Source organism: Castor canadensis, chromosome 5 (assembly GCF_047511655.1).
Source record: "Castor canadensis chromosome 5, mCasCan1.hap1v2, whole genome shotgun sequence".
NCBI classification, from domain to species: domain Eukaryota; kingdom Metazoa; phylum Chordata; class Mammalia; order Rodentia; family Castoridae; genus Castor; species Castor canadensis.
In genome coordinates, this window is record NC_133390.1 from 124037305 (window position 1) to 124055775 (window position 18471).

An 18471-nucleotide genomic window follows, 5' to 3' on the forward strand; every position below is an offset into this window, starting at 1 on the left:
GTTTATTACATTTATTGCTTTTCATATGTTGAACCACCCCTGCATCCCTGGGATGAAGCCTACTTGGTCCTGGTGAATAATCTGTTTGATGTGTTGCTGAATTCAGTTTGCCATTATTTTGTTGAGGATTTTTGCATCAATGTTCATTAATGAGATTGGCCTATAGTTCTCCTTTTTGGAGGTGTCTTTGCCTGGTTTTGGGATAAGTGTAATACTGGCTTCATAAAATGTGTTTGGCAGTTTTCCTTTCCTTTCTATTTCATGGAACAGTTTAAGGAGGGTTGGTATCAGTTCTTCTTTAAAGGTCTGATAGAATTCAGCAGAGAATCCATCAGGTCCTGGACTTTTCTTTTTGGGGAGACTCTTGATTGCTGCTTCAATTTCATTTTGTGTTATAGGTCTATTCAGGTGATTAATTTCCTCTTGGTTCAGTTTTGGATGATCATATGTATCTAGAAATCTGTCCATTTCTTTTAGATTTTCAAATTTATTTGAATATAGGTTCTCAAAGTAGTCTCTGATGATTTCCTGGACTACCATGGTGTTTGTTGTTATCTCCCCTTTTGCATTCCTAATTCTACTAATTTGGGTTTTTTCTCTCCTCATTTTAGTCAGGATTGCCAGGGGTCTATAGATCTTGTTTATTTTTTCAAAGAACCAACTTTTTGTTTCATTAATTCTTTGTATGGTTTTTTTGGTTTCTATTTCATTGATTTCAGCTCTTATTTTTATGATTTCTCTCCTTCTATTTGTTTTGGGATTTGCTTGTTCTTGTTTTTCTAGGAGTTTGAGATGTATCATTAGGTCATTGATTTGGGATCTTTCAATCTTTTTAATATATGCACTCATGGCTATAAACTTTCCTCTCAAGACTGCCTTAGCTGTGTCCCATAGGTTCCGGTAGGTTGTGTTTTCATTTTCATTGACTTCCAGGAACTTTTTAATTTCCTCTTTTATTGCATCGATGATCCATTCTTCATTAAGTAATGAGTTATTTAGTTTCCAGCTGTTTGCATGTTTTTTGTCTTTACTTTTGTTGTTGAGTTCTACTTTTACTGCATTGTGGTCAGATAGTATGCACGGTATTATTTCTATTTTCTTATATTTGCTGAGGCTTGCTTTGTGCCCTAGGATATGATCTATTTTGGAGAAGGTTCCATGGGCTGCTGAGAAGAATGTATATTGTGTAGAGGTTGGATGAAATGTTCTGTAGACATCTACTAGGTCCACTTGATCTATTGCATATTTTAGATCTTGGATTTCTTTATTGAGTTTTTGTTTGGATGACCTATCTATTGATGATAATGGGATGTTAAAGTCTCCCACAACCACTGTGTTGGCGTTTATATATGCTTTTACGTCTTTCAGGGTATGTTTGATGAAATTGGGTGCGTTGACATTGGGTGCATATAATTTGATAATTATTATTTCCTTTTAGTGTATTTCCCCTTTTATTAGTATGGAATGTCCTTCTTTATCTCGTTTGATCAATGTAGGTTTCAAGTCTACTTTGTCAGAGATAAGTATTGCTACTCCTGCTTGTTTTCGGGGGCCATTGGCTTGGTAAATCTTCTTCCAGCCTTTCATCCTAAGCATATGCTTATTTCTGTCGGTGAGATGAGTCTCCTGTAAGCAACAAATTGTTGGATCTTCTTTTTTAATCCATTTTGTCAAACGGTGTCTTTTGATAGGTGAATTAAGTCCATTAACATTAAGCGTTAGTACTGATAGGTATGTGGTGATTCCTGCCATTTAGTTGTCTTAGTTGTTTGAAGGTTTGATTGTGTGTACCTAAGTTGAAGTTACTCTCTACTGTCTTGCTTTTTCTTATCCTGTGGTTTGGTGCTGCCTGCCTTTTCATGGTTAAGTTGGGTGTCACTTTCTGTGTGCAGGATCCCTTGCAGAATCTTTTGTAATGGTGGCTTTGTGGTCACATATTGTTTTAGTTTCTGCTTATCATGGAAGACTTTTATTGCTCCATCTATTTTGAATGATAGCTTTGCTGGGTAGAGTATCCTGGGGTTGAAGTTATTTTCATTCAGTGCCCGGAAGATCTCACCCCACGCTCTTCTTGCTTTTAATGTTTCTTTTGAGAAATCTGCTGTGATTTTGATGGGTTTACCTTTGTATGTTACTTGTTTTTTCTCTCTTACAGCCTTCAATATTCTTTCCTTAGTTTCTGAACTTGTTGTTTTAATGATGATATGTCGTGGAGTAGCTCTATTTTGATCTGGTCTGTTTGGTGTCCTGGAGGCCTCTTGCATCTGTATGGGAATATCTTTCTCTAGATTTGGGAAATTTTCCGTTATTATTTTGTTGAATATATTACGCATTCCCTTAGCTTGCACCTCTTCTCCTTCTTCGATGCCCATGATTCTCAAGTTTGGTCTTTTGATGGAGTCAGTGAGTTCTTGCATTTTCTTTTCACAGGTCTTGAGTTGTTTAATTAATAGTTCTTTGGTTTTTCCTTTAATTACCATTTCATCTTCAAGTTCTGAAATTCTGTCTTCTGTTTGTTCTATTCTGCTGGATTGGCCTTCCGTTTTGTTTTGCAGTTCTGTTTTGTTCTTTTTTCTGAGGTTTTCCATATCCTGGCAGTTTTCTTCTTTAATGTTGTCTATTTTTGTCCTGAGTTCATTTATCCCTTTATTCATTGTGTTCTCTCTTTCACTTTGGTGTTTATAAGTGCTTCTATGGTTTCCTTTATTTCTTCTTTTGCTTTTTCAAATTCTCTATTTTTATTGTCTTGGAATTTCTTGAGTGTCTCCTGTACATTTTGGTTGACCCTATCCAGTATCATCTCTATAAAATTCTCATTGAGTACTTGTAGTATGTCTTCTTTTAAATTATTTTTGTGGGCTTCATTGGGTCCTTTTGCATAGTTTATCTTCATTTTGTTGGAGTCTGGATCTGAGTTTCTGTTCTCTTCATTCCCCTCTGGTTCCTGTACTAATTTTTTGCTGTGGGGAAACTGGTTTCCCTGTTTTTTCTGTCTTCCCATCATTGTCCTTGGTGTTGTTACTGTCCCTGTACTGTGTGCAATTAAGTATTTTCTAGCTTGTAATAATAACAATGGTAATATTTAGAATGGAAGGGTGAGCTGAGATGGAAAGCAAGAAGTTAAAGAAAAGGGGAAAACAAATATACAGACAAGAGGGAGAAAGCAGAACAAGGTATCAGACAAGAGAGTTTCAAAGGTATAAACAGTGAGTGTTAGTGTACTAATCGACAGTAAGCTGAACAGACATTAGAGAGACAGAGAGAGGATTGAAAATCAAAGATAAAAAAATAAAAAATAAGTAAATGAAAGAAGTATCTGTATATAGAAATGAATTAAAATAAAGTGGAAAATAGAAAATTAAAAAAAAAAAAACAAAAAAACCAAAAAACTTCCAAGTTTATATGCAATGCAGTTTCAGTCTTAATAATTTGGGTGTCTGTCTCAATCTCCAGTCCTCGAGTTGGTGCCTCAGATGTTGTTCTGTAGTTGTCTCATCAAAGGGGATGCATAAAGTAGAACAAAACTACACACTCACACACACACACACACACACACACACACACACAAAAGAAAAAAAAAGAACAAAAAGCCCCACCAAGTGTCCCCAGTTCAAATGCAATACAGTTTCAGTAAGTTTTCAGCTTGCAGATGTAATTCGGTTGTTCTCTCATCAAAGGTAGGGAGAAAGAGAAAAAAAAGCGTCTGGAGGCAGTTCTGAGAGTGGTATCTGCAACTGTGGCTTGCCTGCCTGCTGCTCTCAGCCTGTAGCTGGCAGCGTTATTTATGCAGATCTCTGGGGTGAGCTAGCACTCACCTGGTCCCACAGGCTTTGTTTGCTCAGAGTTCTCCTGTGTGGGAGCCTCTGCTACAGGCTTTCCCCTTTCCAAGCACTGGGAAAGGTGACACTGCCCCCACGTTGTCATGCCTGCGTGTTTATTTACAGTTCATGTGGGAGGTGGGTCTTCCCCCCTCTCTTGTGCAGTTTTCCTCCCACTGCCACTTTCAGCAGCTTTCCTGCTCCTGCTTACTGGGCGGTGCTGCTGCTCCTGTCGGCCGCCATGTTTATTTACAGCTCACGTGGGAAGTGGGTCTTTCTTCCTCTCCTGTGGAGTTTTCCTCCCTCCGCCACTCTCACAAGCTTCCCCGCTCCTGGTTGCTGGGTGCGCGCCCCGCTTCTGCCAGAGGCTCTCCAGCCCGCCTGGCTTGTTTATTTACAGTCCCGGGAAGGATTCCCTTCCCCCAATCTTTATTGCTCAGGGCACCCCACCCTCTTTCCAGCGTGTCTTAACTGTTCTTATTGCTTATTACTCAGTTTCTCTTTTTTTCCCGGGTGGAGGGTCAGTCTGTCCATGGGGCTATGCTGCTCTGGCCCAGGCTTGTCTGTGGGGGTACCGCGGTACCACGAAGCTCACCTGGTCTGCGTCTTCCCAAGCCATATGGGCGCCGGCCACTGGCAGCCCCGGGGGCCCTCCTCGTTTCTCCGTTTAACGTGAAGTGGAGATTCTCTGCACCGGCTAGAGATGTGGAGGGGTCAAAGTTATGCCTTTTCTCGGTGATTATGCCTGCAAAGTGTGTCTCCAGCGTCTCTCCAAGATTTCACTATAGGAGGGTCGCTTTCTGCTTCCTGCCTCTAGCTGCCACCTTGCACTCACACCAGAACCAGAATCCTGGATTTCTTCTTTCAGAGTGTTCTTGTGGGCTTCATTGGGTTCATTGGCATAGTTTATCTTCTATTTGTTGGAGTCTAGATCTGAGTATCTGTTTTCTTCATTTCCCTCTGGTTCCTTTACTAATTTATTACTGGGGGGAAACTGGTTTCCCTCTTTTTTCCATCTTCCCGTCATTGCCCTTGCTATTGTTACTGTCCCTGTACTGTGTGTAATTCAGTATTGTTTTAATTTGCATTTTTCTCATCACTGGGTAGGCCAAACTTCTTTTCAAATATTTTTCCACCATTTATAATTTTTTAAGACTTTAGTTACTTCCATGGGTTAAAGTAGAACAATATCACAAGGATGTAACTGAAGAGAAGTTTGACATTTTACTGTAAATATCTTTTCATCATAAAAGCAATGGAATTAAATTCATGTTACCTGAATATTAGGTTTTTTTTGGAGGCTATTTGTACTTCATCTAAAATGATCACAAAACTGGTCATGCTAAAAATCAAATGGATTTGTCTGAGTTTATTGTCTGAAATCTTTTAGTTTGTATGTTTAAAACAAGATTAAAGAACTACTTTTACCAGTGCTTTCTTATCTGATCCATTAAATGTAACAAAAAATTTAAATTAGCAGCTGTCAAATTAAACAAAACACAACAAAATGTTTATCAACTTATTACTGTAAATAGCCTTAAATATGGATCATATATTCAAAATTCTGATCTCTATTTGACACAATAAGCTTTTAGTAAAAATACTTAAAAATTTTAATGATTGAATGTAAAAACAGCATAAATAAAACCTAGAAAAATTACAAAAATAAGAATAAGAAGGAATAGTTTAGAAGGTGTATGGGTCTCTCAACTTTCCTGGTAATATTCTATTTCTGAAGCTAGGTAATGTATACATAGAGATTTGCATATGTGTTTTATAATTTTTCATATTTATAAAATATTTCTTATAAATTAAAATCACAGTGATTGCTTTTTTCCACTTCTAGAGTGGTGCATAGGAAAGAATTTGCACTCTCAAGCTCACTGATCACATCTGAGAGGCTCAGATGCCAATACATTTGGGTGTCATTTGTGCAGGATTTGCAAAGCCAATTCACCAATTCTGGGTGTCCTGGATGCCTGTGCCTTATTTAGCAGAGGGATCACTCTGATGACAACAATTACTCCAATTCTTTCAGTTCATATGACTCCATGAATAATGAAAATTCTTAAAGGTGTCCTCTGTAAAGCAAGAAAAATATGCATGGCACAAGACTTACAAATCTACTTAAAACCACTCATGTAAAACATTTTTAAAAATTTAGTGAGCTGCATGATCAATAGCATATATCATAACATAGACACATACTCATGACCTTTAAGGGCTTCCTAAATTGAGATGATGAGTTTCTGAAATTCCCTAAAAGATGTTTATTATTTAGGCCTTAGGGTAAGTGTGGTGGGCTTCACATGATCTTCTACCTCTTTTTGAAAGATAGTATATTAGAAGACTAATGAGTCTTCTAATAAGTGAGTTCTGCATTTAATTATTAAAATGCATATTACAATTTTGTGAAGTAGCCTCTTCACGGTAGGGAGACCTGTGTGGTTTAAGAAAGATAATTTTTGGTGGCAAAGACTTTTATTGAGTGACACGAATAAGAATGCAGCCTCAGCTTGAGGGGGAGGAGTGGTACCTATTTAATGGCTACACATTTGGACCTGACATTGGTCTTGCTTTCCATCTAAGGTGGCACAGGAGAGATTTACCCTGTAGCAGCATTGCATTGGAGTTGTGTTCAATGCTGCTATCAGTGGCAGTTAACATTTATGGCACAATTCATTTAGATTTTTATGAGTCTTTCATATTCCCTTTATGATCCCAAGCAAAAAATGTCAGTGCAGGGAATGAATAACACTGTACACAAAAATCTCTTTGATTTTTTTTTCATATTAATGTTCACTTAACCAAACCCAGGAAGTGTGGTTTTCTGAACCTGAAGCACTGTGAACACCTTGGAGATCTCTGAGCATCATCTTAGTGGAATTTCTTATTGTAGACTAACACTCTTCTTCAATGCACCTTGAAAGAGTATAGCTTAGACTCAGAGATCTGATATAATATGACATACAATAGTACCAATTTATTTCATTTACTGAACCAATACTGGTCACATATTAATTGAAGACCTACTATGTGCGGGCAGCTTTCTGAGGCCTGTAGCACATTTGTTTAGGTATTCATATGGTTCATTGTTATAATAAACATACTCTAAGCCTCACAGGTTACTAAATAGAGCCTTATTCCTTATTCACAGGAAGTCCACTGAAGGGTCAGAAGCTGTTCATATAGAGAATAATAAGGTACTAGTTTCATCATGCCTCCCAACTTTGCAATCTCCTGAGGGTCTTGGAATCATCCCCAAGACTCCTTCATCCATATTGCAAAGAGGAGAGGAGAGAAGAGAATAGTGCAAAGTCCTGAAGAGGTTTCTGTGGATCTGTCCTTAGGTGGTGCCCACTATTGCCACCATATTCCACTTGCTACAAAGGAAACTGGGAAATATGGTATGCTCATGTTTCTTAGAAGAGAGAAAACAAGTTTGATGAACATGAAGCCAATCTCTGCCAATTGTGCTCCAATATTAGACAAGACAAATAAGGTTTCTACTTGCATGGAGCAACTTTTGTGGTATACCTTGATAGACAGTGAACACATGAACAAATGTGTAAATAAGAATGGCAGGTAGTGAGACATATGGAAAAGAAGCAACAAAGTCCATGTGAAGAGCAGAGGGAAGAGAGCTCTTCCAAGCAGCCTGGTGAGAAAAAGAAAGTCTGTTGAGATGAAATTCATTTGAGATCTGAATGAAGAGTCAAGCATCCAAAGACCTAGAGGAAAACTTTTCAAAGAGAGACAAAATAGTGGGATCCAAACGGGCCTGGTTGTTGAAAGAAAAGGAAGAAGGTGAGTCTGGCCAAAGCACACTGACTGAGCTTAGAAGAAGAAGGAATTAGGGGAAAGAGAAGCAGAGGGGCCTGTTTTGCAGGACCTACTGGACTTCACTGATTCTGTGTACAGGGACATTTGCTAAGAATTTTGGATACATTATCTCAACTTTTCCACAAATCTGGGAGAAAGGTGTTATTGCTCTTCCTTTTTCAGACAAGGAGATGGAATTTCAGAGAATTTAAGTAACTTCTGCAAGGTCACACAGATGATAAGTAGGTAGCTCAGTCCCCAAGTGCTGGGATTGCAGGAGTATATCACATGCCCAACTCCCACTGTATGTTTAACAAAGACTTTCAAAATATTTTCATTTTTAAATTTTCTCATATGATAAACATGCTTTACTCTTTTCTTTTTACTACTATCTAGCCTGTTTTTTCTGGAGTTTATATTTGTTCTAAATGTCCTGATGTCATTCTCATGCTTGTTTTCTAAGGTTTTTTAGGTTTGATTATTTCATTTGAAACTTATTCTGAAGCATAAACTACTATGTTAAATCACTGTCATTATACAGTTTTTTCAAAACACAGACCACTGGAAATCCTCAACCAATTAAGGATGAAAGGTTACATGAAGTCCTTTTCTAACCCTCTCATTTAACATTCTTTGCAATGATTTCCCTTTCCTTTCATTGTATTTTTTACTCATTATGTCTTTTGTTTCCTTAAGAGGACAGGTACAAGTTCTCCTTGAGCCCTAGGGTGCAAAAGTAGTTCACTGAGACATTTGTGTAGGGATGTGGTCCATGGCTTCTTCATTGTGCTCTCTGGGAAATGTCTACGTTAAAGCACATGTGGTAAAACCTTGAAATTTTTAGATTATATGTCTACATCAGGAGAGGGAAGTCTCCCTTATGTTCTTCTTTATTCTAAAAATGCTTGAAAGATTCAGGAGATTAAAAAACAAACAAATTGGAGCTCTCTAGTTTTTTTTTAAATTAAACACAAATCTTTAACATCCTCCTTATTGTGTCTCATAAGTGTGACACTGTGCAATGAGCAGAGAATATAGAGATGGAAAACCTAAATTTGTGCCCCAAATTTAGTTACTTGTTTGATGACTCTTGGAAAATCATTATAAATCTTGGTTTTCTTCTCTGAAAATTATGACATCATAGATGAAATCATTTAGTAAATATTTACTGTTATGTTAATGGGAAAATTTAACCTCTTTAGAATCAAACTTTTCTAATTGAAAAAGACTTCTTTCAGTTCTTAAAGAGAAGTCTTTGTATGACTCTTGTCTATTCTGAGCTACTCTATCATACTTGGACTATCTGAGTCCTAAGCTTTCCCTATAATTCTTCTAGGATCAAGGAACTGTTTTAACTGAACTGCAGACAAATTTGTAAGTTTTCTTTCCCATTTATGCATCATGCAGCCATTCTCATCCCTCTGACCCTGACTGCTATTCTTACTCCTCCTAGTCTACTTGCCCTGTGTTTCATTCTTCCAGGAAAGTGCATTCTTATTATTTCCTTGGACTTGGAGTTTTTCTAACTCTTCAGGTCAAATGCTGCTCCCTTTCTAGGAATGAAGGGAGTCATTTGAAATTCCCTTAATTTTGAAGTAAGTAAAGGTACCAGTTTCAAGTCCTTCCTGACTCCATCCTCTTCCATATTGAAACATTGCTACAGGCTTGTAGCAAAACTTTATGTAAATTCATTTCTGAAAGAAATGTGGTTTGAATTATAAAGCATTTACATCTTCTTTCAAAACACAAGTCTGAACTTGGGACCAGTGACTCATGCCTGTAATTCTAGCTAAAATGAGACAGGGAGGATTGTGATACCAGGCCAGCCTGTGAAAAAAGTTAGCAAGACTCCATCTCAACCAATAGCTCAGTGCCGGGAGGCATGCCTGCCATCCCAAGATATGTGGGAGGCTGAGATCAGGAGGATTAGAGTTCTAGGCTAGTCTGGGCAAAAAAGTTCACAAGACCCATCTCAATGGAAAAAAACTGGTTATGGTGGCATGCACCTGGCATCCCAGCTATGACAGGAGGATTGTTGTCCAGGATGGCCTGGGCTAAAAGGGAGACCTACCTCAAAAAAAGCCAGAGTAAAACAGGGCTGGAGGCATGGCTCAAGGAGAACACCTTCCTGGCAAGCACAAAGTCCTGAGCTCAAATCTCAGTGTCACCAAAAACACCCAAAATGCAACAACAAAAAAAAAACACCCCACAGGTCTCTGAATTTAGAATTGAATTCTGAATGTATATATATGCACACACACACACACACATATACATATATATGTTACCTCTGCCTTGTGCCACATGCTGTTCCAGATTGTTGGGGTATAGAAATGAATAGAATGTAATCACCCAAGGAGTTCTTTCTTTAATGAAAGAACTATAGATAATAGTTCTTTCTTTAATGAAAGAACTATTATCTATAGATAATTAGAATATCAAGACAAGGTGTAAGTCAAAGCCTGTGACACATGTCATGGAAGCACCAAACCTCAGATAACTTCTTCTGTTTTCTAATCAGAATGACTTTGCAGAAGAAAAAACATTGTAGAGAACCTCATAAAGTTAAGAGCTAGCCCTGTATGGGGAGGTCATTATAACAAACACAACAGCAAAGCAAAGGCCTGTTTCTGTATGCATCGTCACTCAATCTGAGCCCACATGCACCTGTAACATGAGAGCTGGATTAGATGAGTCTTCCAGGATGACTATGATGTTATGAATACTCACTGCATGCAAAGCAATGTGCCAACTCTAGGGGACCATGCTAGCTCTGTCCTTGAGTAGCTTATCTCCCTCTAACACTTGGTAGAGAGGTTTCATTTCTTTTACTTGCCAACTGACATCAATACTTGATGTGCTATCTAAGAAGGAATGTGAGATCACATCTTGGTTTGCCATAGTAAGAGCTGTGAACAATCACTAATGTCTGAAGAAGAGGAGGTGTGTGCATCATATCCTTATTCCAATCTTGAGACTAAATTTACTAAGCTATCCAAAACCTTAAGATTTTTAAAAATGAAAAAAATGAGTTATCAAGAGAAAACATGTATCTGGAACATCAGAGTAGCATTTTTATGGGCATTCATATAATCAAATACAAAGTCCTGAACTCAATAAATTCTTCTTTTAACAACTAATCCAATGTTCATATGCTAATAATACTGTTTATGTATGTTGGGGATACAAAGAGTAAACTCAGCTTAAACTATGTTGGACAAATAGATATGCTGTCCCAACAGCCTGTTGCCCACTACAGTTGCCACTGTATGTGTCTCTTTCACTAAAATATATTCTCTTGGAAGGCAAGAGTCATCAGGTCAGTATAGTGACCCTGCAGATAGTGCAGGGCACTCTATGGTATGTATTCACTATGTACCCACTGCCTGAGCATCAAATGAAAAAAAATGAAGAGTTCTCTGAGATAGTTAATATAACTTTTGAGTTGTCGAGGCACATGCAGAAAGTTCACATTTGCAAACCATAAACAAGATGTGGGAGAATGTCAGATATTCAACTGGAGCCAAAAATGCATGAGAAAACAAAGTTTAGGAGTGATGTTATTTCAGAAATAAAATGTTATGAACCTTACATATAACCAAATAACAAGATGGCTTTTCATTTGCACAATGGAAATGAATGGTAAGGTATTCATAAAGACTACTAGAGAAATACAAAGTTATTCTGATGGAGTGAGGTTTTTAAATGCAAAGAATGATGATGTTTTATAAACTTATCTCAGCGTGTAACAGATTTTGATGAACACAGTGCAGACCATGGGTATAGAATTCATTTATGCAGATCCTTACGCCAAGGCCCATTATAATTCTTACAATACATTTACCCGTGTTTAATAAAAAAACTTCAAAAGTTATAATTTTCCTTTGTGTCTCTGTCTTTCCATTTTCCTTTTAACCTATTTATACAAGATGGGCTACTGCTATTGTTGGGTGTAACTTTGAGAGAAATTTCATTATTCATTAAATTGTTTTGAGAAGTGTTTCAATTCTAGGAAGTACTTCCTTCCAGCTAAACATCATAATCTTTTAAAAATAGAGACCCATTTCTGCCCTTACCAAGGCAGCAAAATTCCTATTTAAGCTAACACTACAGATTAAAAGGTTGATTATAAAAATTTCTATGAATGTGAAAACTTCCATTTAAGTGGTTCTTAATTATAAAGTCAGCCCTTTATCTTCATACTTTAGGAAATTATTTTGAATCCTACTGCAATTGATTTTCAGGAAGACTTCTCTTATTTTCTTTCTCTACAAAGATTTTACTGTTTCACCGAGTCACAGTTTGTGATTTTTTAAGAAGTGCTCTGTACCTCCTGCCACCAGATAGAATTATATGAGGGCTTTTTTACACTTCCAGGTATGAACACCTTTGGCTAGATTCAAGATGGATCAACTTCATTCTAAGCTGTGTTTTAGACATCCAAACCTACCCATTAGAGAAAAATAGAAACACATAAAAATATAAATAAATTATATTAGCAACCTAATTTAAAATGAAAAAAGAATGTTACAGATTATAGAAGGTACCTTGTTACAGGATTTGTATATTCTTCCTTAGTTAACATGGCTAAGAGTCCATAGGCAGAATCATTGGTAATATGTAAAAAAGGAACATAAAACATGGATAAAGAGAAAGAACTAGCTTGAAAAGATGTGACTGTGCATTATCTAACTTTACCTTCCAGAATTTAAATCCTGAATTTTCTAGATATAAAGGAAGAGGTTCCTAAGCTTGGCTCAATTTGAAGAATTCAATTGACATTGGACTGATTGTATGCCTTTAAGATGAAAATTTTCAGCATTTTTGTGAACATAAAAAATGGCCTAGGAGTCTATATGCCCATGAAATTCACATGATTAAATATAACAAGGATTTTTTTCCTCCACAGAGTAAATAACCTCCTTCCCATGTGTATATTGATATAAACTCTCAGTACATTTGTTTTATGATTTAGCACAGATGGTTTCTCCCTTGTTTGAGGTTGAAAAATGGATTTCCTTTTGGCTCCCCTAGAGTTTTTTTCTTTGATTGTTAGAGAGTAGGTGTTAGCTTTTCTCTAAAATCACACTTAAAGAAAACTTGCTATGTCTTTATAATGTTTTTTGTTTGTATATATTTCAAAGAGAAATGCATGTTGGTAGTATCTGTTGTTAGCACACAAATTAGAATTTATGTTTTCATGATAAGCACAATTCCCAAAGAGTCCTAAGAAAGCCACCAGACAATTTTAAGAAAAATCTTATGAAAACCTATTATATTAAAACTGATGTTTGGCATTTATTATACAGTTTTTATTTCACATATTTTGTTAGTGTCTTCATAAGATTCAAAGGCAGGTTATTTTACCTGTTTATCACAACCAGATAGAAATAATAAAATTAATCAAAATAAGTAGACTATAATCAGAAGGACTTTACAGTATGTTGAAAGAAATTTAAATACTTTTTCCCATTTTATCTAAGCCATTCATATTTGCTAAATATGTTTCTAGGTCAATATAATTTATTCTGGCATAAGGATTTGGTATTTTCTAAACCATTTAAAGTCATTACTTTATAATTATGAAAATGATACCATGAAGTATATAGTCTTGTGTTCTCTAATGTGAGAGATACAAAGAATCTGTAGGCTTAAGTGACTTACTTTAGATGACCTGGGATGACAGGAGGAAGTAAGTAAATATTAGTTCATAATTTTTAGGTAGATATACTTTTGCCTTAGAAGGAAGAACATTTGAACAGATATCCTCATTCTTATATGGTATACTACTGAAAACACTCCTTGGACACATTGTGTCCTAGCTGAGCCTTATGATAATGGTAGTGGTTACAGCATTTATTGAGTGCTAATTATGTTTGGTAATGAATAAAACTCTTTAACTATGTTAGTTACCCATGAGAAAGAGGTTGTTATCATCACTATTTTAAAGATGAGAAAACCTAGACTGAAAGACTAGAAATGAACCCAGTGTCACATAACTGAGATACTCTATAGTTTAATACTGAGCACTACTTTTCACCAATATACTGTGCTATGAGAAGAATTCAATTGAGTAGGAAAATCAGAGCAAACCCATCATTAATCAGGATGTTATAAAAGCCCTGTTCTAATTTTTAAAATTACTGTTGGACAAATATAATTAAGCTTCAAAAGTAACACATCAGATTAAGGTCCTACATGATAATTTAATCCTTTTGGGTTTGGGTATTGCTGTAAGAACAGAGCTGCTAAAAAAACAACAACAAAAAAAACCTGTGGTTTTTCACAAATCAAATAATCAGTAGTTCTAATTTGGTAATGGTATATCTACCAAAGTAAGCTAGGCAAACAAAACATTTGCCTTTTATATATGAATCTTGGCCAAGCTCCCTTCTACTTTGTGCTACAGTGTGTTGAGAGTCATCAAAACTCTGTGGTCTGAGCAGGTTTCCCTTCCAATCCCACACCTGTTTCATTCCAACCCCACTCTTCTAATCCCTGTTTCCCACTTGCCACCACTTCACTCCTTTCTCTGCTTTCTTACATCTGTTCACTGTTCCTGATATTCCTTGAAGATTGTTAGAGATTCCAAATGCAATTAGATGTAATTGGGACAGAGTCTAGGGAGTCTGTAAGAATTTTAAAACCAACTTTAGAAGTGCTAAAATTTAGTGGCAGTGGTGTGTAAGTGGTTGTAAATGAAAAGCTGTGCTGCAGATTAAAACTAAGTCAATATATGTTAAGCATTTGGACATCTGTATTCTTCATGCAGCTTTGTCAACCTCCCTTGTCCTCTGGATCTACCAAAATCTCTCTCAAAGAAATACTGTCCATACATCTCTGTGCCTTTCTCTAACACCTTAAAAGTTTGAATCTGCAGTACCCCTGCTCATTTTATTAAGAAGCAAAACAATTTTGCAAAGAAACACCATCCATTAATAGAAAGTAATGAGATTTTTCTCCACATAATACACCTTCATTTGCTCATAAGCCACACATCCTGTCCTTTCCAAGTTGGGTTGAGTCTTATTTGCATTTACTCTGCCACAGATGAACTCTATCAGATTTTAAGATCAAAAGCTACAAATAGACTTTTCATGTAAAAGTATATTAAAACCCAAAAATAAAATGCAACATTACAAATGAGAATAGTGAAAAAAAATGTTTAAGGCATTTGATAATTTCTTTTTTTGGTATATAAAGTAGGATTTATTAGAGAAAAAAGAAAGGCTACAGCTAGAGCAGTGCAGTGGAGCCTGGAAGCCAGTAGCTCTGCATTTGATAATTATTGCATTAATAGTTTCCATAGGTTCTATTTGCAGTTGACAGGGACAGGGGCACAAGTGAAATGAACTCTAGCGTCATTTATGGAAGAACATGCAGTTCAAAATTTTGTTTCGCCTTTTTCATTGTTTTCTTTCATGCTACCCATATATAAACTAAAGGATTAATCTGCACATAATTATATATAACTATTATAAAATTTGTAATATAAAACACGAGCCAAATTCTGAAATCTTTCAAAATATCTTGATTCCTTGAAATAAGGATAAAGAGTCAATGTAACTGAGGAGCTCTGCACATCCTTTAAATGATTCCCATGGAGGTCTCCCATCTACCTTCCTGCTCCCAAATGACTAACATATGATCCTGTATTTGTTAAAAGCAAGATTTCCACTGCTTTAAAAAGTACTGAATAAATCAAGAGGCTTTGGGAAGCTTATAGAAGTAGAAGAAAGGTCATGATTTATGTAAATGACGATATAGTGCAGGAACTAAAAGTCCCACATGTACACAATTTGCCATTCTAAGATATTTAATCTGGTTCTATTGATCATTCAATCAAAGATACTACTAAACCTAAATAAACAGTGGGTATTTTGAATACATTTCTGTGCTCTTCTCATTAAACTAAGATGACCTTTGAAAAAGTGATTCACCACTGGTAATTTTGGTTGATGAAATACAGCATGGTAGACTAGAGATTGTGATCATTGCAACTGTTCTACATGGCATAATGCAGCATCTCTGTCTTTATATGAGTAGTCATCACAGATGGCTGTATCCACTGGTCTCTCTGTTCATGAATAAGAGTGGTGAAATAGAAATTAGTGCATCATTTGGTATCACCCATTCAGTAAGCACTTATATTCTTTGCAGGACATGGGGTATAGAGAAAAATAGAACACAATCCCTATCACTAGAAACTCACATTCTAATAAGGGAAAATGTATATTAGCAAACAACACATAATATAACATAATATATGATAGAAAATTATATGTACATGGTATCAGGAAAACATCATAGATAATACCATCAGCTTCTTTGGGATAGAGGTCAGGGGATGGAATGGGAATCTCTAAGCAGAGATCCACCTGAACTTTACCCAGACCTCAACACTGAGATGACCTGAAAATTAACCCCCACATTATTTTTGTAAATGTTCTAAGGTTTTTACATCCTCACAATAACTTCCATCTCTACCTCTGTTACCTGTGATCAGGTTCTATTTTGCCCTATAATAATTGGAATAGAAAACTCAGCTGGGCGCGGGTGGCACATGCCTGTAGGAGGCAGAGATCCTAGCCAACGTGAGGCCCTGAATTCAAACCAGTGAGGCAAAAATAAGAAGAAGAAGAAGAAGAAGAAGAAGAGGAAGAAGAAGAAATAAGAATGGAAAACCCAACTTCATTATCAATTTCCTCAGAAAAAGCTGACTCACACTAAACCTGAATAAATTCACTGAGCATTTCAGGACCTCAAAGAGAAAATAACAGCTGTCCCCCCAAGCCTGCCACCCACTCCTTGTCTTGGTGCTTCTCTTTGTCTTTCTTTACACCTCCCCCCCAGGATCAAAGAAATGCTTCTCTTGGTTCTCTTCAGAGTAACCAAACACCTCACAAAAGTTTTGGAAGAAAACTCCACTCAAGCCCCAAATACCAGCCCCAAATGCATTAGCAGAAAATGCTCTCAGTAGCAGGTAGTTCTTCCTCAAAGAGGAATTGTCAAACCAGCTGCTAAGAGAATGAAACTTGTCTTATATTTCATATTTCTGATTGCATTTTAATTTTTTAAATATTTATATTAGCTTATGTTAGTTGTACAGGGAGTTTCATTGTGACATTTCCATGCGCACTTGCATGGAAATATATATATGTATATATTAATATATATATCCTTGATCCACTTTGAATTGATACTAGTACAGGGTGAAAGACAGGGATCTAGTTTCAATCTTCTACAGTCAGATGTCCAGTTTCCCCATTATTAAATGTTAAAGTTATCTTTTCACCAGCCTATGTTTTGACACCTTTGTCTGGACCTTCTTTTCTGTTCCATTGGTCTTCATGTCTGTTTTTGTGACAGTACCATGCTGTTTTTATTGTTACGGGTCTGTGGTATAGTTTGAGGTCATTTATTGTGAGTCTTCCAGTATTGCTTTTTGTTCAGTATTGCCTTGGCTATTCAAGGTCTTTGGTGCTTCCATATTAACTTTAGGATTGATTTTTCTACCTCTGTGAGAAATGTCATTGGAATTTTGATGGGACTGCATTGAACATATAGATTGCTTTTGGTAGTGAAGCCATTTTAATGATATTGATTCTGCCAATCCGTGAGTGCAGGAGATCTTTCTATTTTCTTCATCAATGTCTTTCTTCATTCATTTGTAGTTTCATTTTAGAGGCCTTTCATGAGAATGAACGTTTTCTGACATAGGAAAGCTTGCTTCCCTGAGATGATGAAAGTGAAGCTGAATTCAGGGATGCCCTTGGGCCCTTCCTAAACAACTAAGATAAGTAATTCTCAGTGAGTGTTTACGAAGAGCCAGATTCTCTTCCAGACATGTAAAGGAGAGCAGCTCATCACATGTAGCAGCAAACCTGTGGGAACACTACTACTCTCCTGACAGCACAGAGAGATATAGTTACTCAACCAAGGTTCCAAGATAACAAATATTGAATAGGATTCAAACTCAAAGACTATCTTGTCTGTGTTCTTAAAAAAAATAAACTATTCGGAAGAAGTGGGGTTTGAGAGGCATTTTGAGTTTGTTAAAACATGTGTACTGGTATCAGTTTTGAAGTTGTGAGAGAGACTCAAAGTAATAGTAATTTAAGCAAGTCATGAATATGTTCTATCACATATAAAAGTGTAGCCATAACCCAGTTGACACATCACATCTCACATCCATTGGCTAGAATTTGGTCACAAAGCTAGATTTTCTTACAGAAAGAGAATGATAATTCAAGGTTGTATCTTCATGATTATGTGCCAACTAAAATTCTATTATTATATAAAAGGCAAATAGAAAATGGGACAACCAGCAATTTGTGCTGCAATGTGTCAACTTCAGATTTTTCACCAAATCTTGAAAGAACCATTGTCTTCATTTTACATTTTTTATTTTCTCTCTCAGTATTTTCCTTTCCCCATCTCTGCAGAACAAATACATGTGGAACCATTGGGGTAGAAGCTTTAATGATTTTATGGGCATTTTTATGTTAAGAATGATGTCACAAGAGAATAAATATGCCTACAAATGCAGCCTAATTCTTTTTTTTTTTGATACCTACCCCAGTGAAATAATGTTAGGAACGATTTAATCTCCATGAAGTCATTACACTTACATTCATCTATAAAAATTGGTAAGTTATTCTCACATTCTTTTATCCTTTCAGCAAATATCTGAGTATCCACTATGTACTGGATATTGTACAGTAAAACAGATACATACATGGAATGTACATAGCAGAATGTCTAAGTTCAATCACATACAAAGTGCATATAGCAAAATATGTAGGAGCAAAACATGTCAATAGGTCAGGAG

General features: G+C 36.4%; 1 protein-coding gene across 13 annotated transcripts in view; it reads left to right on the forward strand.

The window, feature by feature from the left end:
• Nucleotides 1-18471, forward strand: part of Rbms3 (RNA binding motif single stranded interacting protein 3) — a 1393896-nt gene that overhangs the window by 622948 nt on the left and 752477 nt on the right. For 3 of the 13 annotated variants that reach the window (XM_074074024.1, XM_074074022.1, XM_074074023.1), the window contains exon 1: nucleotides 7075-7625. The exons of the other annotated variants lie outside the window; for them this stretch is intronic. The gene's annotated coding sequence lies outside the window, so the exon portion shown is untranslated. Of the gene's footprint in view, nucleotides 1-7074; nucleotides 7626-18471 lie in introns of those variants that run through there. 13 annotated transcript variants of the gene reach the window in all.